Consider the following 26,999-nt stretch of genomic DNA (forward strand, 5'->3'; position numbering starts at 1 on the left):
AGGCAGGCAGAAAGTGGCACCGGACCCAAGGCAGTAACTACAAATGAACCAGGGCCTCGTGTGACTGTAGATAAATGACACCCAGCCCTTCCACTTGGACAAAAGATGCTTCTACTTCTTCCTTCACTTGAAATGGCACATCCTGGCTTTGGAAACACTGTCCAGATCTGACTACTGATCTAAAAGCTCAGCTTCTTCATAAATTCTCTAGAACATTCATCAATAATTCTCTGAAAATGCAAATTGGTTTAATAAAATGAAACCTCACACTTGGATCACAGGTGTGAGGTGGTCAGTAATGCTTTCCTGGGGGAATCGACTCAAATAACCAGCTCTCCGGGATGAAGCAACCATGTATGACATGATTTGTATAGTGTCATTAGTCCACAGGTGAGCCAAACCACTGAGTTTACAGAAACATAGGCTTGTCTCATTGGCTCTCCTCATAAAAGGGACTGCACCTGCTGATCCAGGTCACCCTGGCAGTGTCTGAGAATTCTGCAACCAGAAGTAATCCTCAGTTTCCCTGTCTGTAAAATGGAGAGAAGGATGAAGATTGCACACGTGTAACAAATCCTCAGCCCCATGCTAGCACAAAGAACATCACTGCTAAGAGTGGGGACAGCCAGAATGCCTGGCAGCAGCGTGATATAGGACAGTCAACATATGGGAACAAACTCATGGCCTCTTATTCTTCAGTTGTAATTGTTAACATGCAGATGCCCATGTCTATTAACACAGCATAATGAGATCACTTAATATGACTCATGTGTGTTTAGGCATAACCTCTATAGAAGAATGGTGTCTCTCTGTGTCTTTGTGTCCCTGTCTCTCTCTGTCTCTCTCTGTCTCTCTCTCTCTGTCTGTCTCTTTCTCTCTTTCTCTCATTGCAGCAATCAATTGCCCATGGATAGGGGTGACAACTATAATTAAACAATAAGAGACCAAGAATTTGAGATGGAGTTGGAGGGATATGAGGGAAAATGGAGGGAGGAGAATGATTTAAATACAATATTCATATAAGAAATTCTCAAAAAAAAAAATCAGTGTGGGAACAACCTGAATGCCCATCAGCAAGTCAGAGGAGCCGAAAAGGATGTGTCCAACCCGTGAAATTATTAAATATTTTATTAAAAGATAAAATATATGCTACAGCAAGGATGAACATTAAAGACATTATGCTAGGTTAAGGAAGACAGGCACTGTATAATCACACATGTATCATGTTCATAGAAAATGAAAATCCATGCAATTTAGCAGGTGCTAAAGAGGGAGAGGAAATGGGGAGCCTGTGCCTGGTGACACAAAGAATTTGAGATGATGAAAGATCTCAGAAACTGATGGCATATGGTTACACAATATTATGAGTATACTTAATGATACTAATTTGTTAAATAGTGGAAATGCCAAATGTTATAGAACATGTAACATGTGTATGTGTGAGTGTGTGTGTGTGTGTGTGATATGTATGTACATCATAATGAAAATAATTCTACCATGAGAGAGAAGAGACTGGGTTGGATGAACTTAGGCCACAGCATCTGCTCATGAGCAATCACAGTCAGTCAATGACACCTCCTTTGTGGGCAACACACAGACCTTTATGAGTCCTCCCCCATAGAAACCAGCTGGTGCCTCAGCTAACAGACAAAATTAGTAGCTAAGCAGACAATTGCTATGCTTTTCCACTCTTCTTTTCCTGACAGAGTTTGTCTGGACAGAGTTTGTATATTTCTGGCTGACCAGGAACTTGCTTTGTAGACCAATCTGGCCTCAAACTCAGGGATCCACTCACCTCTGCCTCCTGAGTGCTGGGATTAGTGGTGTGTGCCAGTATGCCCAGATGCATTTCCTTCCAAGATGCACAGGTACATTGAACACAAGAATGATGCCTGGTTATTGGAAAACTCAAGGCCTTTAAAGGGTGTTGCCTTTCAAAGGAAGATATTTTAAAACTTATCTCCAGGATCCAACTCAGAGAAAACTAAGGGGAAAAATTCTCCTTCTTTTCTTTTCCTTTCTCCTTCCCATCCCCCTTCCTTCTATCTTCTCCCTCCCCCTGCCTCTCTCTTTCCTTCTTTTCTTCTTTTTGTGGGCTGTAGGAGGCCAGGGAACAGCCATTACTTGCAGCTAAATATTTAATCATCTGTTTGGTGTAAAGTGAACACGTTCTAACTGGGGATGACATGTCTCCACGCATTAGAGAAGGACACATTTCCCTGGGTGAGAGCCCTTCCCTAAGCCAGGTGAGCCCTCTAAGGAATTGTGTCTGGGGTCTTCTTATCTCCAGGGAAGCTGCCAGTCCTGGGTGAGGCAGGGTTTGACTCAGCTCATGAGGAAAACTTCTAAAAAGACACCTCGTTTTCTCTTGTGGCATGGTTCTGTCCCTGTGTTCTGCTTCTATTAGAGTCCATGTGTCTAGCTCTACAATTCACACTACTCCATGAGAACTTGCACCCAGACCCACTCATGTGCACTGGGAGGTGAGCAAGTCAGATGCAGGCCAAGTTCTGCCACTTCAGAAGGATTTCCAAAGAGATCAACCACGAATGACCCTCTGTCTCCCTGTTTCCACAGGAAGAGAATAAATGGACATCTTGTGAAATAATTCCAGTGTGTTTCCTTTGTGTTTTAAATCCTATCAGAAAAAGCCAAACTAAAGCAAAGCAGAGCGGGTACAAGAAGAGGCTCCCTGGGAAGGCAGCCTTGGATCACAGAACCTAGCCTTCTAGTGGCCAAGGTCAGGCAGGAACTGGGTGACCATGTCCTGAATGGCTTTAGAACTTGACTGGGCCTATGAGGGAATGAGGAAAAGATGCACACAGCAAAGCTTGTGGTTTTGGATGGAGAGGCTGCAGCATCCTAGAAGCTCAGTGTGTTTATTTACAGTTGAACAGGGAGTTGTTGCATAGGCTGAGTTATTAGTCACAAGGAGATCAGCATGGCTAATCTTAGTAGAAGCAGTCACTATAGGCAAGCAGGGTTTGAGCCACAGTCATATGGGGAGGGAGAAAGCCTTGGAAGGCATCTCTGCACACACTATCAACATCCTTACCCCAACCATTCCCACAGGCCTGAGGCACTGGGGTCCTTGACACGGTGATATCCCTGTCAGCAACACACATTCACTCAGAACTTCACTCACTCCCTGCACTGGATAGCTTCTGCCTCTGTGATCCAGACTGCAAATACCTGAGCAGGCCATGTATGTGCATGCTGACCGTGGGCAGCAAGAATAGAAGTTCTGCACGTTGAATTAGATTTTTCTTTACCATCCAGAGTATAAATTAATAAGTCATGCCAAAGACCATCATTCTGAATTCATGTCCCTGAAGAACCAACAGTGGCTTTGACTCGTTGATGTTTTCTATTGAAATAAGAAAATCAAATCACTTATTTTGCATCACGGCCATCAAGGTCAACACGAAGCTTCATAAATTTCCTTTCACATTTTAAGTAAAGAATTTTTATTAATAATTTTAAGAATTACAAATGTTTTATTACAGTGATATAACACAGTATTCAGAAATGGAAGTGTTTGGTAGATGTTCGTTGGAAAGATGACTTACGTTTTGTGGTCTGTTTCCTTACCTGAGGGTACTGTGTTAGATTCTACGTTCATGCTCTGAACAGTGTTTGAGGGGCATCATTGTGTGTTTCTTCTTATTCTTTATGGTACTGTTATGAAACCTCCTAGGATCAGAATGGCTAGGCCCGTGACTGTGGTATTTACTGAAAGAAGATTCATCCTCCCCGCAAGGGAATGACTTCGTGTTTCTATTGCAATGAAGATCTTCTATTGCATTCTAGATCTTTAGATCATGGCCAGCACTATTCGGCTGGTTAATATTTTTTTTTCCTCAACACTTGCTAATTTAGTAGGTGAAGAGATTGTGGCTTTAATCAGCAAATATCTCTTTCCAAATAATTATCAAGTAACTTTTGCCTTTTATCTTCATTTAGTAAGCCTTTTCCTTATGGCCTGGCAGAACCTAATTAGCTTTTTAAGTTTTCTCAATAAGCCTCATTCCAGCACGTTGGAGACCTTCGAACTGAGCATGTGGTACATTCTGTGCATTCAACTGGAAGGCTCCGTGTAGCCATATTTGCAAGAACATGCTGCCCTTGTGGGAAGCCCCCTTGTAGCTGTAGAAGGTTAGCGACATCTTGCATTTAACATGAGACCACTCATTTTCATCCTCAGCTCCAGGAAAGGATGCAGTGCAAGAGGATGTTGTAAGCTGACAGGCTGTCCGTTAGCCATCAGACTTCAGCTAAGAAGCTCTGATTGGCAGCCCCTGCTCTGGGTGCTTGCTCCTGCAAGGCTGGGGAGCATAGAGGAGGTGCTGGATTAATGTGTGATTTCGCCATACAGAAAGAAGGTCATAAATATTTTAGTGATGACATGTTGTCTCTTTACTTGGTCTCTAGAAATTAGTATCAAATCTCCAGTAGAGCAAAGGACCAAAAGCAACAATGATGATGATGTAGGTGGTGGTGGTGGTGGTAGTGATGCCAACATTATTGACTTGATCCTAGATGTTTATTTTCAACCTTTTATTGACAAATATTAATTACACATATTAATGGAATTCAGTTGACATTTACCTATACATAGCATGTATTGATCATGCCATGCACCCTTTTACCAAAAATTCAACAACTGGTAACCTCTAACAATTGTGGCTTTGCTTTTGAGTTGTTGCCTATTTCTGGATATATGGGACTTCCTTTTCTGTATCTGACCCTTGTACACATTTTAATCTATTTCTATAGTGTAGTAAGTGGCAGGATGTCATTCTTATGGCTGGACCATACTTTATGTATGTACCACATTTTCTTTAGTCATTTGTGTGTTGCTGGACACTATGGTTGATTCCGTGCATCTTGGCTATTGCCAATGGGCTTCAATTCATCTGGGTGTGCAAGTGCCTCTGAACACATGCCCAGAAATAGGGAATGTGGGCTGTGTGGAAAACAACGGTTGTGAGGAGAAGGAGCTTGTGAGAAGGCAGGGCATGAAGGGGAAAGGGAGGGAGAAGTTGCAGTGGATTCCTTGTAATGGGCAAGGACAGAACTCAAGGCCTTGTGCTAGAGTTAATCTTGGCCAGGAGGAGAGAAGAAGGAATCTGGTAAAGAAGAGAATACAGGTTTATGTACTCATGGGAACAATGGCCTGATACATGCTGAGCTCTGTCGATAGTCAAACAGCCTAATGCTGGTAATAGGCACTTGTGTTCTTGTTCATAGACAGTCTAGAATGTTCCACACAGCTCACAGGTAAAATATGTACAGTGGAGGGAACTTAGGTCCCAGAGTGAATAGAGAATGCTCCAAGACAAGGGACTGTGCTCTGTCTCCTGCACCTGCAAGTATGCTTTATTTCCCAGGACATCCTCATCCACACAGTAAACATTCCTGCCTTTGCATGACTTCTTTCCCTGTGTTGCTTTTAAGTTCATGGGTGGTGTCTTTGTTTTAAAGGGAACAGAAACAGGACTAAGCTGATCTGAACATTGCCGCATGATGGGTAACTTCTGTGGTTCTACTCGATAGGTCTCATTAGTATCCTCTTAGCTATGACAACCAAGTATGCTTCCTAGCCCCATGTTCTCTGTCCTTGGTCTGCGAAGTTCTCTCCTGATCCTAATTTGAAGCAAGCGTCATAGAGGAGGTCATTTATTTTACTTTACAAATACAGTAATAAAATATAAACTAGAATATTTTGTTACCTAAAGGTAATCTGTCCATCACATTAGTCAAACAGTTGCGTAATAGAGGAGTCAGCTCGTGTGAATGTTACCTTCCAGATAAGACCCAGAGCGATGCCGTTTGATGTAGAACGGAGCCCTGCCATCTTCTATATTTCCCAGAAACCTTCCCATGTATGTATTCTCTGTTCCAAGTCATGGCTCTGATCCGTGGACATAGTCTCTGTGCCATGTCATGGATGGAGAGCTCTTAGACTGTATAGTAAATCTCTTCCTACCTGTGTTGTCTAATTTTTATAGATATTAAAATATTTACAATTACTAATAAACAACTTTTTTTCTTATCTAACAGGAAAAAGAGCGAGTCCACCTAATTTCTCAAGAATTTTCATGGTCTGCTAGGAATCTCAATTTGACTGTGAAAAATAACTATCCACTCACCTCTTAATCTGTACCATTTATCCTGAGCGTCTCCTCTCCCTCTTCCTCCCTCCCTCTTCCTCCCCCCTTCCCTTTCTCCCTCTCCCTCTCTCTTCCTCTCCCCTCTCTTCCTCTCTCTCTCCCCCTCCCTCCCCCCACACATTCACTTTTACCAGGGCTCCAATCCAGGGCCACCCCTTTCTGGCTGCTGCTCCTACAATCCTGCCCCATTCTTCTGGCTCTCAGACTGGACTTTGTTTTCCTTTGAGGCTCTAACCATGACCTGGGATAGGCTAAGTATTCAAGTATCCACTTGTTACTTCTCCCAAACTGAACTAAAAGTTCGTTGGAAGTGGAGACGGACTCCACCTTGGCTGTAGCTAAAGTTCTAAACATTATCCAGCCTGCGTTTATTGGCAGAAAGTCAGAGGTGGTGAAAATTGAAACTGAGTGGCAAACAGACAATATCTACATGAGCAATATCTGGTTTCTGGAGAATCTCATAAAATGAACTGCTAACAAAGATAATTAAATCAAAGGAGAATGCAAACAACACATCAGTAATGGCAAAGGAGTAGGAGTCCCAACCTAGAAAGGTTGGGAAAGTTCAAAGTGGCTTCCAGGATCAAATTCGTGATGATAATTTGGAATATTTCACAACGAATTGAAGGGGTCCTGCCTAGTCTAACGCCACCTATGTAGTATGTAGTTCTATGTAGTTCTGCCTACGGTTGGTACAGCACAGCTTCGGGGATGGGCTGATGTGATTTGAAAGGCTCTAGTCATTACTGACCACCATCAACTCAACACTGACGACAGTTACCCTAGAAAGGAGTGTCAGCCTGAGTAACTGTCTTTGGCGGGTCGGTCTGTGAGTGTCTCTGCCAGGTATTATCTTTATTGCTAACTGATGTGGAAGGGCCCACCCCCTGTGGGCAGTTGGTCCAGGGCTGTATAAGTAAATGTATAACTAAGTGTATATTTAAGTTAGCACAACCCCCAGAGTGAGCCAACAAGCAATGTTTCTCCATGGTTTGTGCTTCAAGTTCTGCTGAGTTTTCCTTCAGTGACAGTGGGTGACCTGGAAGCCTAACCCACATAAACCCTTTCCCCGCTAAGGAGCTTTTGACCAGTGTTTTATCAGAGCAGCAGGAGAAAACTCGGCCATCTACTTAGGTGAAAGGTTATAATTAGATAATAACATGGGTAAAATCATGCAACTATATATCATAAGAAGCGACCTACTATCATTAACCTCTTCTATTTTGGAAAATTGTGTGAACTTGCTGTGCTTAATGGTTTCCTGTCTAAACCCTGTGATACTCATGGCTCCAGGGTTTTGTTTTGGTTTTTTTTCCCCCTCCATACACTCTTTTATTGCCTCTTCCTAAGACAATACTTTTGTCATATCATTTTCTGGATAGAGGATAGAAAGTTAATTCCATCTTTCCCATGGCAAGAATGGAACATTTGTTTTCTGTTATTGGTGATTTAGGAAGCATTTTTCAGTGTCTTTCTTGTCTTTCTTCATAATTGGAAGTGCTGCCTGGTAACTTTTGATGAAGCTTACTGCTCAGTGGGGTTTTCCTCTTTTTTTTTTTTTTTTAGGAAATTGGAGGGGCGTGCAGGTCAGGAGAGCCTCCAAATCTTTGTGTTTCTTGAGTGTCCGGAGTAGAAACAGACTCAGAGGCCTCAGGTCGCCAATGTCTTAGTGTCTCTGCAAATAGATACTGTGCTGGTTAGTTTTTTGTCAATTTATACCAACTAAAGTACTGAGGAAGAAGAAATCTCAGGTGATTGATACAGAAATGCCCCCACTCAGGAACAGAACATGCTGGTACGTGCTGGTCACCTCAGAAGGGAGTCCATGTGTCCCTTCTGTAGGCGCTTTAGCTGCCTACCTTAGGTGAGATGGGTTCCTCTTCAGTGGTAGGTTTTTCAGGAAGAGAGCGAACTTATTCTGGCTATGATTCCCTGTAGGGATGCAGGGAGGATGTGACAACTCCATGCACATGGCAACTCCATCCCTCCAAGTAGGGAAGCACTAAACACATCATGCACTGGCCTGGCCCAGGAATGACCTTTAAGCCCTGATTTGTGGGTTACAAGTGGGGTACAGAATAGAGCCAGTGACATCGTATCCACACAGATTGGGAGAATCCTATCGCTGGCAGTGTGTGTGTGTGCATGTGCATGTGTGTGTGTGTGTGTGTGTGTGTGTGTGTGTTTAGGGAGGGGTGGTGAACCTTAATTATTGGTTACTGAAAGATTCTGAGAAGGGAAGTCACTGTCGTCAGTTGTGTTCCCACTGATGAGCCCACTAATCTCCAAGGGACAATTCCAAAGCCCATGGTAGATGCTCTTGGTCATACAGAGTGGATCACAAAACAAAAGAAACAGGTGTGAATGTGGAAAAAGAACTTATATAAAGGAGGGGTCTTGATCTCAGTGGGGTGAGCATTCCATACTTCTCTGTCTGAGCTCGCTGGGAAGAGTTAGTTGGGGATGACTGAATGCATTGTATATATGTAAAACTTAATAGTACATCATAACATGGGGTTGGATGGTCAAAGTACAAATGAATGATTTTTTTTTAAGCTCAAAAATGTCATTTGGGAGGAAGTCTGTGGGCATTAGGCCATTCCTTAAATACAGAGAAAGCAGAGAAGAGGAGATTCTAGTGAGCTCCGAGACAAGTGACAGCATTGTGGGTGTGGGGACAGAACTTTGCTAGGGCTCAGCTGCCGTCTTCAGGAGCTGCCCTTCTGAGTTGCTGTAGGATTTTTAAAAACAAGATGTCCCCAGCTGATTCCTGTGAGGAGCAGAGGATGGGACCGAAGGAAGTTCAAGCCTGCTCTTGGAGGATGACTCCCTGGTTTATTCCAAGTCCTGGGTGATTTCCAGAATTCTGACATTTTTGATTCTGACATTTCTCACCTCCTTCCTTTACTTTCTCGAAGAGAATCCACCCTTGGGTGTCTCTGCCATTGACTTTATTCTGTGATGTGCCAGATCGCCATTACTCTGCCCTTAGGCAACCTTGACTTGGCCTAACAGCAGTTCTACTACTGGTCTCGCCTTCAGTCCCTGTTTATCTTGCTGCCTCTGCTTCTGCATCCTGCTACATGAATGCACCCCTAAAACAAGGAGGATCAAAGTGTGTGCTTATTGGTGACTTTCAGTATAGTGCACATATGAGCACCATGGCGTTCTGCATACAGAAGTGTATACCACAGCATTGCCTAATGAGGATGCCCTTGGAAGCATGGGCATGGTAGGCTTATCAGAAGTTCTAGTTCTCAGGCCCTAATCTGATCTATTTAATGAGAAGCCAAGGGTAGGGCCTGGGTACTGTTTAAACAAACATTCTAGGCAGCTCTTGGCTAATTCAAGGGTAAGAACTACTGAACTAAAGCAGTGTGCATATTTCACATTGGTTAAATATTCTCATACTCTGAGTAGCCCTTTGTTCTCTGTCTGTGCTGAGTTCTGTGACCTCGGGTGACTTGCCTTCAGATACAAGTTTTATATCTGTCCCCATGATCTAATGGAGTCAACATGTAATCAGAGATGAGAAGAGGTTACATTTTTATTTTTCATCTTTTTAATTTCATCTGTGTTACCAGACCTAAAAGCAACTTCCCTCCTCAATGGCTTAAAACAAAAAAGAATAACTGTTGAATTTTACTATGACATTAAAATTATTTTATCTTTCACCTAGATCTTTAACCTAAAAGTCATTTATAATTTTGTATAAACGCATCTACACTTTCTTGCTGCCCAAATAATGTTTATCTTATGTTAGGAATCCAGGCATTTTTGAATTGGGTTCTCAGTTCCACTCTTTGTTTATCAGTATACCTGACTGTATGCCACAGCCACACTGTTTTGATTGGGATGACTCTGACATTCGCTTACACACCTAGAACATAAGTCCCATTGTGTCTTTTCCAAAGCATCCTCAGAAGTCGAGTATATTCCTCCATGTGTAAGTTAGAATTCATCTCCTCAGTTAACCCTGAGGTCTGAGTGTGCAAACAGCCCGTTAGGATTCTGATTGAGTCACATCGTGTTGGAAGTGCTTCTATGATGTTGAATCTCCTCGCTCAAAGATATGACATCTCCATTTGCAGAAATCTTGTTTTATGACTTCACTAAAATATTAATCCTGAAATATGCACCCCAGGCTTGTGAATTTCTCAACAGATATATTTTCAGTTATGTGTAGCTTTAGTAGCTGTCGTGAATGGAATCTGGCACTGTTTCCGTGTTGGAATGCCTGGTTATGAGTAGGAAAAACTGTTGGTTTTTTCAAATATTTATATAGCAATATAGTATTGTGATTTCCAAAAGGAAAAAAAATAGTCCTTAAAGCTTTTCTTTTAGTTCCACCTTCTGAGTCATCTAAGAGTAAAATCATATTAACTGCAAAGGGGAAAGCTGTTTGATTCTATTGTGTTTTGTCAGTGAAAACCTCTCCACAAGGTTGGCTTCCCTGTTTCTTGTCCTATTTCCACCAGCCTGTTGGGTTTTATGTACCTGTCAAAAAGAAATTAAATAATCTGCGTCACCCGAGGCATTCTTAAGACACCTAGAGAAATGGCTTCCAAGAGATGCACTCCCCCGGACGGATCCTAACATTCCCTGTCTAAACCATGCAGACCCCTTAAGGAACGACATCAGAGTCAATGTTGTGTTGTGCCTCTGAGTGAATATTTGTTCCACACAGGGCATTCCACTGCGTTCCGTTCACTGTGTTGATCATCAAATAGAATGTCCTATTGTGCTTCACCTTTTGAGGCCCGCTGCTGTGGGTTGCTGCAATTCCATCAGGCAGGGAAAACAAAAGGGAACTGTGTAACGTTACTCATCCCACACTTGACACACAGCATAACATCACAGGAGACAGGAAGATAAGAATCTCTGCCGGCCGCAGAGAACCCGTGGTCCGGGAAATCAGGAGCACAGTATGATAATGTGGTTTATGTCTGGATGCTGAACGGTAAAGTTTGCCCAGGACAGAACTTTTGAAGAAAGAGAAGGATAATTCTCTGGGTTAGCCCTACCAGGGGCATCAGTGTGACTAGGACTAGGACGCCGCAGAAATCCACCTCTTTTATTTAAAATAAGAAGCCAACTATTCTGGAAACATCCTTAGTGTGTGTACAGAGCAGTGGGATTTCTCAGTCTACTACTCTGTTCAGTCTCTGTATGGTCTTCCAGGGCCTGAGGGCTTGCCTGCTGGGACACACACTGCTCAAGTGGGCTGGGACACACACAGCTTTCACTCCTGTAGCCATCCTTAAGATCAGCCTGTGCTCTTAACTGCTGAACCATCTCACCATCCCCTAAGAGAAGGTTAATTTTGACTGTTTTAGAGGCGGTAGCTCATGGCTAACTGAGTCTGTTGCTCTGGCCCTGTGGTGGAACATCACTACATTGGTGAGAGACACAGCAGAACTGCCTGCTCTGTGTTCAGAAGGTAGAGACAGGAAGAAGGAACCAAGAACCCACAACTCCTTTCAGTGAACTGGAGACGTCCCCCTCAATGATGCCCTGGCTCTTAAAGGTCCTACCCCCTTCTCAATAGCTCCATTCTCCTGGGCTGGAACTCCACAGACAAAAGTAACACTACTGTTTTCAGAATTAGGCCCAGGAATGATAACTCTTTAAGGCTGTGTTTGTGAAAAGCTCCCAGTGAACCGGAGTTCATCTGGGGTTCCTTTCTCACTTTCCCCAGTGAATCCCACTTGGCTTTTCATACCTTGTCACACACACACCCTCATTTGCATCTCTTCAAGTAGCCAACGTCTGCCTTTCAAAAGTCACTTTTCTGCTCAAATGAAGAAATAAGAAAATAAGCTTTTCATAGGCAAATAATTAATTTTTCTAAATCGAATTTTCCTGCACTGTTTGTCACTGAGTCAGTTGAATACACAAACAGATGCAGATTCATTGCATAGTAAACTATAGGTAGTTTTCATTGGACACAAATATTTGTTCATTATCAGTCTTTGTATTGCATCAAAAAGTTCCAGTTAGAGAACCACAGGTAGTGTTGCAGATAAACACCCACAAGGAGGGTAACATAATTGCAAATTTCTGGAAACACCCACATAGAAGGCAACATAATTGCAAATTTCTGCCAAGATCTTGCTGGAGACCAGACCTCTAGATTTCTTTACCTAACAGTCCATTGGCAAGACTTGTTTCTCCCTGTGCACACCATCCGCCTTCCCCTGGTCCTCCACTCTCCTCGACAGGTTGTCTGTCTGGCTTAAGGATCCCCTACGATCTCTAGTCAGGTATGACTGTACCTGTACATGTGAGGCAATCTGACTTGAGTAGAACAGTATGGTCAGGACAAAGGGTCAGTCCCCAGCCTGAGTCATCTGCCTTCCCTTGGCATCAGAACAAAGGGAGACTATGCTCTTCGGATCTGAGGGAATATAGTCTATTCTTTGGCTTGCTGCTTCATATTAAGGTGATAACAAGTCTTTAGCACTCACATAAATGCTTCCAGTTACGCTGTATCAAGCTTAATTATAACGAAGAGAGCGACTAATGGGTTCATCTCCAACAGAAAGGGGGAGCAATTGAAGAGGCTTTTTAAAAAAAAATATTTTTATTCAGCAAAGCCTTTTATTTGAAAGAAATGAATTTATGGCCTCAAAAGGAAATTCTCAGTAAAAGTTATAGAAATGGCAAAGTGTGTTATTTTCTTTTCTCTTTGTTCTCGGACTATTCAGCTTCCCCATACACACATACACACACACACACACACACACACACACACACACAGAGAGAGAGAGAGAGAGAGAGAGAGAGAGAGAGAGAGAGTAGTCTCCATCCCACCAAGTGACAGTCCACTTACCTACTTCTAATAAGCACTTACGAAGCTCCAGGGGAGAACAAAGGCCTCTGGGGGCACAGGGAGACTCATCCCCAAATCCTCAATCTTGAGCCTGCAGAAGAAGGGAACCCGGAGATGTACACAGGAAAAGGAACTGACCACTGTCTTCCGAACATGATTTTTTTACCTGTTTTTAAAAGAAAAAACAAAGAGTTGTGTCATATTTAGAGGGAAAAATGTAAATTATCCACAAAAATCCACTTAATTTTTAAAAAGTCTTGAAAACTTAGGTGTTAGCTTTTTTTTTTTTTTTTGTCTAGGCTCCACTGCACACAGGGGTGCCTGACTCACTATAAAAAGAACTGTTTGCCCCCTCCTCTCTCTTGCCTTCTTGCTACTGCTCTGTCCTCTTGTCCCTTACCCTCTCTTTCTCCATGTTCTCATAGCTGGCCTCTACTTCTCTACCCTCTCTCTGCTTTTCTTTGTCTTTACTACCCTCTCAACTCCCCTCCCCATGCCACGTATAAACTCTATTCTATACTATACCGTCCTGTGGCTGGTCCCTCGGGGGAAGGGATGCCTCAGCATGGGCCTGCAGAGGGACCCACTTACCCCACATCTAACTACACATCCACCAAACATAGTCCTTCTTTCTTTCTTTTTATAAAACACAATATTGGGTATATAGTAGGAATTTCTAATATTATTTTCCAGTGTTATTAAATCACAGTACGATAGTATGATAGGACCACGTGGACACAGTTGATTGATTTTGTTGTCTATCCTTCTGACTCAATGGGAAGGGTTCATTTTGATCTATGTGTGTGCACACATGTGCACATGGCCAGAAGTTGATGTCAAATCTCTCTTAGTTATTCTCTTTTTTATTGTTCAAGACACAGCGGTCCACTGACCTTAGAGATCATGGATTCTGTTAGACTGGCTGGCCAGAGAGCCCCACACACCCTCTTGTCTCTGTCTCCTCATTTTTGGGATTACAGACAAGTGCTCCATACTGTGTCCAGATTAGTTTTACATGAATACTTCAGTCCAACACCAACTTAAACATCCTGTTTAAATGTGCAAAGTGATCTTTCATCTCCAGAAAATTCCTGTCTTTCTTTTGTGTTCCTCACTGAGCTCTGTTCACAGAATCGTCATGGGGATAGAGTCACTTCCTGCAGTAGGGTAACTTACTACCCTCACCACAGAAACAGCCAACTTTCTGCTACTAGAATGTCCAAGTGAGAGGGATATTTCTCATCTCGTTATGGTAATATTTTTTTTTCTTTTTTTGTCATATATTAATAAGAAATGATTTGTTGTTTCTTGCCACATAGAGATATTTCAATGTTCCATGAGGAAAATAGGGAACTTATAAGAATAGGGTAGAATCTGATTTGACATATGGCTCAGTTTCGTGTGTTTGTAATAAATGGGAAAGCTGGGAAGGGAGGAGATGCCTCGGGATGGGAATGGGGAGAAAGCATAAATAAAGGAGGCAGAGGAAGCTATGCCGAGAGAGAAGAGAAGTCGTACAGACAATGTTGGGAGAAAAATAGAAAGGGACCCCTAAGCGTGGACAAGCCAGCAGGAAAGAGAGAGAAGAGAGGGACAACCTAAATGTGTGCTGCCACAGGGGCCTCCTGAGGTGTGGGCCTCTCAGCTGTCCTCAGCCTGAGCTCTGTGTCATTACCCACATATCGCTGGTTTCCATGGTGAGAGCTTCTCTCAACAATACGGACTGAGTGCTTGCCCTTTGCCGGGCCCTATTCTGGGTTATGGGGACACATGTACAGAGTCATGTTCTGATAACTTAGATACAGTTTTGACTGGTGGAAAAGCAGGACATTTCGCGATCACCTTCGCAGGCCAGTGAGGGATAATGTGTTTCATTAGAGTGTTCTACGGATTATGTTTAAAATGGAGACGATTTATCACAGATTTCTTAAGACTTTTGCCTATGATACAGCAACTTACGGTTCTATTTTTTCTTTTCATTTTAAATAAATGGTTGTATTATTTCACATTGGAAGAGAACTGGGTGGGATTGTGATTTAATCTGAGGTTCACACAGGAGAGCAGGGAGAAGCACAGCCAAGCCATTCCTCATGCTAACGGGTATGTTTGGAAACACTCACTTCGTCATCCTGACCCTTCATCTCCCTGTAAAAATCAAACCCAGATGTCATCTTCCCTTGGCGAGTCCCAGAAAACAGTTATTGGCATTATTACTCGGGGAATTAAGACCTTTGGGTTATATAATGAGCGATGCTTAGCTGTTCATTTTTGCAATTGATCTTACTGAGATGTCAAGCCTCTCCACTCTGAGAGGCTCAGGCAGGGCAGGCTGCCATGTCTCTGGGATGGATTAGATGGCAAAGGGACCCAGCAGAGGAAGAACCAGTCAATTAGTACAGAGAGCTTCTTTAGCATCTAATTCTGTCCTTTGTGGTCAGGTTGCTGGGCATTGTCCCTTGGAGACTGGCCTAGGGCTGCAGGGGTGGCTCCCTGGAGGAGTAGGATGATCTCTGAAACAGCAAACCAGAGGACACTGGTTAGGGCAGTGAAAACAGGACTGGGGGAAAGGGAGGAAAGGCTGTAACGGGGTCAATTCCTAGCAGTGCACAGGGAAAAGGGTTTTATAGCCAAGGAGTGGGAACAGCAGACTGCAAAGTCTTAAGTGGCACCACCAGGGAAAAGGAAACTTGGCTTAAATGTACCTAACATGACTCTTGTTGAAGACAGCCCAGCACCACTAGGATCAGTGTTGATGAATGTCTGGAGTGGACTAGGGAGCAGGACGCAGATGGACTGCCTTCAGGTGACAGGGATTTGGAACTCCTGCTAAAGCGACGTAACAATGGAACAATGGTTTGATGAGCTTGGGAGGATTCAGAAACTGACCACAGCTGGTTCCAACAAAGAGAGTTCCTTTGTTTCTTGTAATTCGAGGTATCAAACTTGGTGGCCTGTTGCATGCAAACAAGCAGTCCATCACTGAGCCATGCACAGACCACTGAGTCACCAGATCTAGGTAAGAAATTGTGTTGCATTAAGGAGCAACAATTGTATCAAACAGAGTGGGGGTAGAAAACCAGGTTCGCAGGTTACAGCTTAGCATCCATTCTGGACCACCCGTGATGCCTCTCTCTGAATTTAGGCAGGGGGTGGAATTTACAAAGGAAAACTCTTCTGATTTCTGGTCCTCATTCCCAGGCAGTCACTCTGTGAGAAGGTACTTTGTGATACATCATTTGACAGCACACATTCATTTTCTATGGGAAGCAGGATTACTCTGAACCACTAAGCATGTGAAGTTTGGTGAGGTTCTGGAACAGCGGCATTGTGTTTGTACAGTCATGGCTGTGCTCACTACAGTGGAGTCATGGCACCTAAAACGGCTGAAATGCTAAGTGTTTGCTTCCTGTGCTTTGCCACAATGAAGAAATACAGTTGGTTAGTTTTATTACAAAGCAAGTGACAGCAAAATTGCAGCAAAATGATGTCTCCCCACTTGCCGCCCTTCCAGAACCACAGGGTTGGGTTCCTGGTGCCCACATAGCAGCTCACAAGTGTCTGTCATTCCAGGTCCAGAGCATTCCACACTCTCTGTGGCCTCCTCAGGAACTGCATGCACATAGTAGTATTCTTACCCATGCACAGCCCAAAACTCATACACACACATAAAAATGAAATGTTTCCCCCCTCCAGTGGAGTGCATCTGTGACCTCCTACTTTGAATCAGTGGTAAGGTTCAAATGCAATCTCGCCTAATTTGAAGCCATGTGGTGAAATGCTTTTCCGATAACAATGTAGTTAGTATGATGTATTAAGGGAGGGGAAATGACAATAGAAATCCTTTCCTTCGCTGAACTTCTGAATTCATCTTTGGGCACAGCAATACCAAACTTGGGGGAAGAGTAAAGAACAGAGATTGCTAAAAGAAACCCAGAGCTCCAGGAGGAGAGTGACCCCGTAGGAGGACCAGCAGTCTCAATTAACCTGGACCCCGAGATATCTCAGACAGTGGACTACCAACCAGACAGCATACACCAGCTGATATGAGGCCCCCAACACATACACAGGAGAGGACTGCCGCGTCTGTGTTCATTCAGAGATGACACACCTAACCCCCAAGAGACTGGAGGCCCAGGGAGTTTAGAGGTCTGGTGGGGTGAGGGGTGGGTAGTGGGATCATCCTTGTGGAGACAGGGGGATGGGGAGGAGGTATGGTATGCAGAACAGTCAGAGAGTGGACCAGGAGGGGAATAAAATCTATAGTGTTAAAAAAATAAAGTAGAAATCTTTTCAGTTAGAAAGAAAGAAAGAAAGAAAGAAAGAAAGAAAGAAAGAAAGAAAGAAAGAAAGAAAGGAAGGAAGAAAGGAACAGAGAGAGAGAGAGAAATGATATTGCACAGAAGCAAAGCTTTTAGTTAAAAAATGAAATAAAAGTCATGTTTGATCAAAAGAAAAGAAAGAAACCCAGAGCTCATACTCGTAACAGAAACCAAGGAGTGACTGAGCTCCCCTGATATCAGGTATGCCACGCCGCAGATACTTACTTCATGTAGGAAACACTGCTATGTCAGGAGTGATAGCTGGTAGGGAATACATTCTTCCAGCCATATTGGAAAAGGGCCCTGGTGTGAGGGGCCACCAGTCTCCTCATAACAGATCCCACATCACAGCTCAACAGCCTCCCAGTAAGATGTACGGCTATGTACCACCATTTGCCACATCTTCCTCCCTCTGTAAGCTGAACTTTGTAAGATCTGGGGTATCATTATCAGATCCCCAGGCAAAATGAGAGTTTCTGGCAAGAGGCGAGCTTACTTTTTTGATCAAATAATTTACTCAGTAAAGTTAACGATTGGTATTCAGACCCTACCATCTGCAGCATAAACTTCAATTTTATTTTATTTTGTTTTTCTTTCTTTCTTTCTTTCTTTCTTTTTTTTTTTTTTTTTTTTTTTTGCTTTTCGAGACAGGGTTTCTTTTAAACTTCACAGAACTGCAAATATCCTCTATATGTTCAGTAAACCCTGCTCACTGCCTACTGAAGAGGTTGTCTTTATTGCACAATGAGCAGAGCCTCCAAGTGTTTGCAATTTGAGGTGGTAAGAGACAAAATTCTGAGGTTCATTTATTGGTACTTCATTTCCTCATATTTTATAAATACCTTGCAATAGCCTCGGAGTGTAACCTGCCAGGCTAACCCCTTCTGAAGTCTAATCTCTGCTGGCTTTGATGTTAGAGATAAGTGCTTTTCACTTCCTATCTAGGAGAGAGGGAGAGAGCTTTCTCCCTTTCATTTATTGGCCCGCCTGAAAAGGCTGTTGCGATTGCCTGGGTTTTCGCAAAGGAAGATGGCCCCCTCAGGTTTCCATGGGAAGACTATTTTTCAGCTTTTTGAGTATATTGCAACTTGGCTTTAAGGTGCTTGTTGCAGGGCTTAGGGCTATGTTTTGTTTTCGGTTGGGTTTTGTTTGTTTTAAACAAGGGATTTCCCCTGGAACCCAAACTGACCTCCAACTTGGAATACATCTGTCTGCCTCAGCCTCTCTAGCATTGGGACTTGCAGGTTAATACCAGGTTACTAGGTCCAGAACCTTTTCATTTTAATGTGACTTTAATTTCTTTCCCCTTTTGCTTTATGATTGGCATCTTGTGGGGTGCTACTTAACAAATCTGAGCTGACAATATGGTTATAAACACCTTCCATTTGTTATCTAAAAGACTTACTGCTTTACTTTCTACATTGCCAACACTGCTGTCCCTGCTCTGCCTACCAGGCCATCCAGTCACATATGTGGTAATGGCTATGTGTATTCAGGCCTTGGCTCTAGACTTTCTATTATGATGTATTTATCCAGCAGTCCAAATAGGCACTACCTTGTACTGATCCCAGAAAACCATACTCCAGTTTCGCATCCTTCATTTTCTCTTGAAGTAACCCATAGGTTAGAATTCTTTCTACAGGTGGGCTTGAAAAGACAAAAAATGAAAGGAAAAGACCAAGTTCGCAGCCTAAAGGAGACATATTTGTCCCATATGGGCCAATGGCAATGAATAAGAGACAAAGGTAGGAGATAGAGGATGAGTGAGAAGGAAAAGGGAGTAAGGGAGGCGGGGGGAGAGGCATTTGTCTGGATAGAGAGGAGACAAATGGTGGCCCATATGAAAATGGTGATTTATAATGGTAAAATGGAGACCTTGTGCTAGGATAAGGTGTTTAGTTTTAATTGGGCATATTAATTAGGTGAGCCAAAGGGGGCTTTTGATTGCTAGACTTCAGTACTTTGATAGCTGGGCCTTGGTGGTCAGCCTCGGGAGGAAGAGGTAGTCACATAATGGAAAAGGCTTGGTGGCTAGCTTTAGGAACGTAATCTAATGGATTTTTTGCAAGGTTGAGGTAATTGGGAGAAGCGGAAGGCTTACCATAGCCATGGTGGCCAGAATTCCTTCAGCAATTTTCTCCTCAAAACTGCTAATAAAACTAAAATATTCCTCCAATCTTTCTTGTCTTTCTGTGTAATAGACATAAAGAAACCCTGACTTCCCTTATTTGATTATAGGTATAGCACCCTATTCCAAAAATGTTTCTGCAGGGCTGGGGTTGTAGCTCAGTGACAGATTGTTTGCTTAGCATGCCCCAAGCCCAGGGTTCAATCCCTAGCACTGAAGGGAAAGTGCAAAAGCAGTTACTTACTACCTTGGAGAGGGAATTCTGTACACAGACTGAGAAGATTCTGCACAGATACTCCTGTAGTCACAAACTCATACTCTTTCCGTCCAATCATGTTTCTACACCGCAGCCCCACTTCCTGGAGGCTCCTGTGCCTTATGAACCAGATGGAGCTGCTCTCTTCTCTCTCCTCTTGCTAATCTGCTTTTGCTCTAAGTGAATAAATATGTCTCCTGTGAAGACGAGGAAAGAGACCACTTCTGCCCCCACACTTGTCTGGCAGCATCATAGTATGACACATTTCCCATTTAAAATGGTTTTCTTGCTACACCGTGCTTGTTATTATCAATTTGCTGGTTCGTCTTCCATTTCTCCAAAATCTGGGTCTATCATTTAAACAATTGCACCAAACGGGACGGCGCCTGTCACCAAGATATCAGACTTAGCTCTTTGCTCTATTATGTGCCAGGAAGGGAGCTAAGAGTTCTCAGGAGAGATCTGTGTGCTGGGTGACTGGAAGAGCATCCAGGAAAAGTTTCTGCATTAAAGCCTGTCAGCTTGGGATGCTGTTGGAAGGTATAACCTTCAACTGGTTAGGCCTTGTAGGAAGTCCTCTAGTCCCCAGAGGAAAGCCCTGAGGGTGACATTGATGGCAGCATTTCGTCCTTCTCTGTTGTGCTCTCCCTCCCAGCCCAACATCCAGTGCTGCCCCCCTGCAAGTCCAGAGACAAAGGGTCATCTTACCACAAGCCTCAGAACCATGAGCCAAAGTGAACACACTTCCTGTCACTAAAAGCTGATTATGTGAATCAGTTATGTTCATATCTCTGTGACCAAAATGCCAGAGAAGTAAAGGAGATATGTTTACGTTGACATTTCAGATGGTTATGGCATCAGGAGCACATGGTAGAGGACCTTCACATCGCAGTAGAGCAGGAAGCAGGAGGAAGATGGAAATAGGGATGGTACAACCATCAGATGCTTATTATCCCTGCTAATCTTCTTCCACCAGCCAGCTCTCAAGCCCTGACGGCTTCACAGCACCTACATAATTGCTCATCTGAAGAACAACTGCCCAGAACATGTACCTATGGGGGGCATTTCAGGTTAAATCCATGGAATTACCTTGGGTGTTTTGTTGACTAACAAACCAATGTTGGGAAAGTGGGCTTCTGGAGAGCTACTGTTTTCCTCAGGACACCCAGGCTGTAAATGTCAGAGATGAGCTTTGATCTTCCAGCATAGTATTTACTGCATTCCTTTTAATTCGTGAGGTAGGTACAGTTCCATTCTCTTTATGAGTTTAAAAGTTCCATTCCTTTCTAATCCCTGTCTCTCTACAATCTCTCTGTCTCTTTCTCTCATGGAACCCTCTTTTAATTTAAATCCCTGTCCCTGTCCCATGCAAGGCTTACAGATAATCGAGAGTGGCCATTAGGGTGTTCTTTCAACAGATGTGCATTCTACAGGGCCAAGGATCTTAGGAAGCCAGTAGACATAGTCTCTGGAAAGAAAACTTTGTTGGAAATTAAAGTTCCACTCCTCAAATACAGTTAAAGAGAAAAGTGGGTCCAGGTGGCCTGTTTTCTGGGAAACTTGAGAATGTCAAGGAAACATCTCTTTGATGCATATGGTGATTCTTGGAGGGATGAGCCCAGTGTTGGTTGGCCATGGGCAAGTTCCCAGTGTGTCGAAGGCTGTGGTAAGGTTGACAGGTGTTGCCCGTCCTAGAAATAGTCTTCAAGTATACAGACCAGATTCCCTATCTGGCAGGCATCTTTTTCTCTCGAACACTTCCACCCACAAACCTTTCCCTGTCACGCCCCTACATGCTGACATTTGAGATCTTTGCCAATATCCTGAAAGGAATGTTGGCAAGACTCAGCGCTAGTTCCTTCCGCCACCTCCGTAGTATGCGCTGTTCTGAGCTGTGCAGTGTGAGCAGGGGAAGGAGGAAGTGGGCAGAAATCAGCAGAGTCGATGCGCCCTCTGTTACCAAATTCTTGGTGGTGGTGTAATTTCTATGGACTTTATAATGACCAGAAAAATTAATGTATTCTGTGGAAGACTGGAATGATTCATTGATCAAAATATGGTAAACATGGTTTCTAGGTCTTGGAAGAAAGCTGATGGAAAGGAAACCTTTGTTCTCATAACCGACTTCAATGAAGTATTCTACTTTAATTAAACTCAGGAAAACATAGCTCTTAGACCCACCCTAGCAATGTATCTGCTAAATCCATGATCATCCCAAAATGCTCAAATACAAGGAAAGAAAGTAAGCCACTGTTAGCATAACAAAGGCTGGTTTTGACAACAGGAAGTGGAGGGAATACGCAAACCAAAGGCACATCTAGACACTTCCCATTGTCCTATGTCTCCACCTCATGTCAGGTGCCTTAATACTTTCTTCTAAATACTCAAGAAACAAAGAAATTCCTCCAACAAGCAGAGAGAGAAAAGCTAGCATGAGGTAGTGATGAGTGGTCCTAGGTTTGTCAGGGTTTGCACAGGTTGCAGACTTCCATCTTTAGCTTGGTTAGTTATGTCCTTTATACAGGTTGGAAAGAAGGAGTCGAAACATCCCAGCACAGCCTAACATGTCCTGTCTGCTGGGTCTGTGTCTCCTGCTTCCTCTGAGACAGCAGGAGGAGGAATGGAAGTAACCTCTTCAGGGTGTACGATGCTCCTGGAACAGTTCTTGTAGATTCCCTATAATCTGGGAAAGAGATGTTATTTCCATTTTACAGTGAGAAATCAGGTTGAGAGGTAAAATCACTTGCAGAAAAACTCACAAGCGGTAAAAGGCAGAAAGATAAGCATTCTTTTGTCTGACTTGAAAGTGAAGTCAGACTTTCTGAAATGTGATGATGGGCTCAGAAATTAGGCTGCTAATTAACCCTGTGAGTCACTCTATCGTTTCCTTCTTAAGTAGCTTTAAGGAGCCTGTGCGATTGCCTCACCATGCTGGCCCTTAACACGTCGACCTTTCTGCTACGAATCTCTTATTTTCTCAGTTTGATAAAATTTACCTTTATTTTCTTACATTTTTATTTTAGCTGACAACTAACAATTACATAGGTACTATGTGATATTCTTAAATGTGTGTGCATTGAAAAGGCGAGTGGATCAAGTTAATTAACGTATCCATCACTTTACTGCTGTGATGGCTAATGTTAATTAATAATGTGACAGAATCTGCAGTCACCTGAAGGAGGGATTCCTACGGGGGTTACCTTAATTACAATATTTGGTTTGGGAAGACCCGCCTTAATTGTGGCCAGGGATCCTCGATGTACAAAAGGAGAAAGGGAACTGGGGGAGACGGGAAGCATCTATCCTCCCTGTTCCCTAAGTCTCCATGTCACCAGAGCATCTGCTCCTGCTGCCTTGGATTCTCGCTCACGATGGACTCTGACCCCAAACAAACCCTTCCTCCTTTAAGATGCTTTAGTCGGGGAGGATTTTATCACAGGAACAGAAAAAGGAACTAACACAGTTATATTTTTTTAAATTTCATGTGGTGAGAACATCAAACTCTCCTTTTTATGATTTTGAGACACAAAAGCTATGGTCAGTCCCTGCCCAGTGGACGCTGAACACACCTCTTCCTGTCAGATTGAAAATCTGAATCCACTCAACCGCGTTGTTTTTCATATCATGAGAATAATTGGAGGCAATTTTAGAGTTTCTAGATGGTTGGAATCTAGAAACAAGGCTGCTTTATTTTGAGAGGAGTGGCTTTCCTCAGAATTTCATGGCAATGAACTAATTGACAATAGTACCCTATGCTTAGATGTGTCATGAGATCAACTCACAGTGAGAAGAAAAAATCCCCTTAGGCACATTCATATTGCAGATGGCCATCTTTGTTCTATCAGAAACCCATGATCCCAGGTGCTCCTCAAACATATGATCCCATGTGCCACTCATATCTGCATCCAGATCTGAGAGTTGGAACTGAGCCACCCAAAGCTTGGCTTGAATTCCACCAGTCTTTTCTAACTCCACACAAAGTGTCCAGAGAAACCAGCTTCCTCGTGCCCTGTCTGCAAATGGATTATTGATGGGTTTCTCATAGTTTAAGTACATCTCAATGCAAACAATGCCTTGAAGTTTAGAAGCTGTTGAGTCTGCAGTGCTTCATATGTCTGGATAGGAAGGCATTCCAAGAAAAGAACAATGCCATAGGGATTGCCTACATTGTGCAGTATAGAGGAATTGTGCCTGGGAGAATGAGGTCAGACAGTTCCAGTAAAGGGAGGCCATCTCATGGGGTTCATGGTAACGCTCCAAGCTTATGCCTATCATATATGAGGAGCACATGGCAAACAGCAACTACTAAACTGTAGAAAGCATTACAAAACCAAAGACTGTAAGTAACTAGTTTATGGCCACGAATCAATGCATGGAACCAAGAATAGAAACCTGTCTCCTGGCTGCTTAGCCAGAACTCTGCCATCCCTGTCTCCTTGGAACTGAAATGCACCCTTTTCTTTAGAAATGAAACCATACTGACCCAGTGAAAATGGGGGTGGAGGGTCACTCCTGTGGCTGTCATAACAGCAGATTAAGAATCCAAAATAAAAATTGTGATTGTGTGTGAGTTGTGTGTATGTGTGTGTATGTATGTATGTATGTATGTATATATGTATATGCATATGTATGTGTATGTGTGAGTGTATGTGTGTGTTTGTATATGTGTGTATATATACATGTGTGTATATATGTATGTGTGTATGTACATATGTATGTGTGTTATGCTATCAGAAATCAGAGATAGTGATAGTCCCTGCTGAAGAACAATGTTTAGTTCTTGTAGGACTTGTATATTTCCCCTTGTATGGGGAACTTTATGGATTTGAGTTCTAGAACTTTTAGAGTGCTGAACACAATTTATTATTGTTGTCATAATTATTATTATGCCATTTCTTTTTTTAAACAAAATAATTTTCAACAGTGAAAACCACTGCTTTCTCCATGCATCTGGATGTGGATCCTCTTTCAGCCTTGTGCTTTACAGTTGTCCAGGCTGCTTGAGACCCTCATGAGGGAAACCAAGCACACATGTGTTGGATTTCTAATCATTTCTAGATGGGAGATAATTCCACGTATTATCATGAGCAAACGAGCAAACAGATATCCTTTATCCATTTTATTTCTATGTTATATAAAATGGTAGCTTTGAAAAGAAAATTTATCCTCTAAAAGTAATTCCTGCGTAAGAAAAACTTACATGTCATTATTCTCCTTTTATATTTGTTTATTTATTTGTTCTCATTGTCCACACTGTGTACATGGAAGTCACACACACCTTGAGAGACCCAGTTCTATTTCCTCTGGTAATCCTGGGTTTCCACTCAGGTCAGAGCTTGGCTGTGAGAGCCTTTAGCTGCTGAGCCTTCTCACTGGACCCTCACAGTAAAACTCCAAGTTGCCTCTCTTCAATCTGTCCTTTCCCTCTTTTCCTTAGTAACAATAACCCACTTTTCCTCTATTTTCTTTTTTTTTCACTTTTTTTTCAGTTTTTTTTTCCATTTTTTATTAGGTATTTAGCTCATTTACATTTCCAATGCTATACCAAAAGTCCCCCATACCCACCCACCCCCACTCCCCTACCCACCCACTCCCCCTTTTTGGCCCTGGCGTTCCCCTGTACTGGGGCATATAAAGTTTGCGTGTCCAATGGGCCTCTCTTTCCAGTGATGGCCGACTAGGCCATCTTTTGATACATATGCAGCTAGAGTCAAGAGCTACAGGGTACTGGTTAGTTCATAATGTTGTTCCACCTATAGGGTTGCAGATCTGTTTAGCTCCTTGGGTACTTTCTCTAGCTCCTCCATTGGGAGCCCTGTGATCCATCCATTAGCTGACTATGAGCATCCACTTCTGTGTTTGCTAGGCCCCGGCATAGTCTCACAAGAGACAGCTACATCTGGGTCCTTTCGATAAAATCTTGCTAGTGTATGCAATGGGGTCAGCGTTTGGATGCGGATTATGGGGTGGATACCTGGATATGGCAGTCTCTACATGGTCCATCCTTTCATCTCAGCTCCAAACTTTGTCTCTGTAACTCCTTCCAAGGGTGTTTTGTTCCCAATTCTAAGGAGGGGCATAGTGTCCACACTTCAGTCTTCATTCTTCTTGAGTTTCATGTGTTTAGCAAATTGTATCTTATATCTTGGGTATCCTAAGTTTGGTTGGGGCTAATATCCACTTATCAGTGAGTACATGTTGTGTGAGTTCCTTTGTGATTGGGTTACCTCACTCAGGATGATGCCCTCCAGGTCCATCCATTTGGCTAGGAATTTCATAAATTCATTCTTTTTAATAGCTGAGTAGTACTCCATTGTGTAGATGTACCACATTTTCTGTATCCATTTCTCTGTTGAGGGGCATCTGGGTTCTTTCCAGCTTCTGGCTATTATAAATAAGGCTGCTATGAACATAGTGGATCATGTGTCCTTCTTAACAGTTGGGGCATCTTCTAGATATATGCCCAGGAGAGGTATTGCTGGATCCTCTGGTAGTACTATGTCCAATTTTCTGAGGAACTGCCAGACTGATTTCCAGAGTGGTTGTACAAGCCTGCAATCCCACCAACAATGGAGGAGTGTTCCTCTTTCTCCACATCCACGCCAGCATCTGCTGTCACCTGAATTTTTGATCTTAGCCATTCTGACGGGTGTAAGGTGGAATCTCAGGGTTGTTTTGATTTGCATTTCCCTGATGATTAAGGATGTTGAACATTTTTTCAGGTGCTTCTCTGCCATTTGGTATTCCTCAGGTGAGAATTCTTTGTTCAGTTCTGAGCCCCATTTTTTAATGGGGTTATTTGATTTTCTGAAGTCCACCTTCTTGAGTTCTTTATATATGTTGGATATTAGTCCCCTATCTGATTTAGGATAGGTAAAGATCCTTTCCCAATCTGTTGGTGGTCTTTTTGTCTTATTGACGGTGTCTTTTGCCTTGCAGAAACTTTGGAGTTTCATTAGGTCCCATTTGTCAATTCTCGATCTTACAGCACAAGCCATTGCTATTCTGTTCAGGAATTTTTCCCCTGTGCCCATATCTTCAAGGCTTTTCCCCACTTTCTCCTCTATAAGTTTCAGTGTCTCTGGTTTTATGTGAAGTTCCTTGATCCACTTAGATTTGACCTTAGTACAAGAAGATAAGTATGGATCAATTCGCATTCTTCTACATGATAACAACCAGTTGTGCCAGCACCAATTGTTGAAAATGCTGTCTTTCTTCCACTGGATGGTTTTAGCTCCCTTGTCGAAGATCAAGTGACCATAGGTGTGTGGGTTCATTTCTAGGTCTTCAA

The 26,999-nt window shown here is 42.9% G+C and overlaps 1 long non-coding RNA gene across 3 annotated transcripts in view; it reads left to right on the forward strand.

The window, feature by feature from the left end:
* The window catches only part of Gm32499, an 84,166-nt gene that overhangs the window by 27,232 nt on the left and 29,935 nt on the right, over window positions 1–26,999 (forward strand). For 2 of the 3 annotated variants that reach the window (XR_875104.2, XR_001781611.2), the window contains exon 1: window positions 15,887–16,021. The exons of the other annotated variant lie outside the window; for it this stretch is intronic. This is a non-coding gene — a long non-coding RNA (predicted gene, 32499). Of the gene's footprint in view, window positions 1–15,886; window positions 16,022–26,999 lie in introns of those variants that run through there. 3 annotated transcript variants of the gene reach the window in all.

Source organism: Mus musculus, chromosome 15, assembly GCF_000001635.26.
Source record: "Mus musculus strain C57BL/6J chromosome 15, GRCm38.p6 C57BL/6J".
NCBI classification, from domain to species: Eukaryota; Metazoa; Chordata; class Mammalia; order Rodentia; family Muridae; genus Mus; species Mus musculus.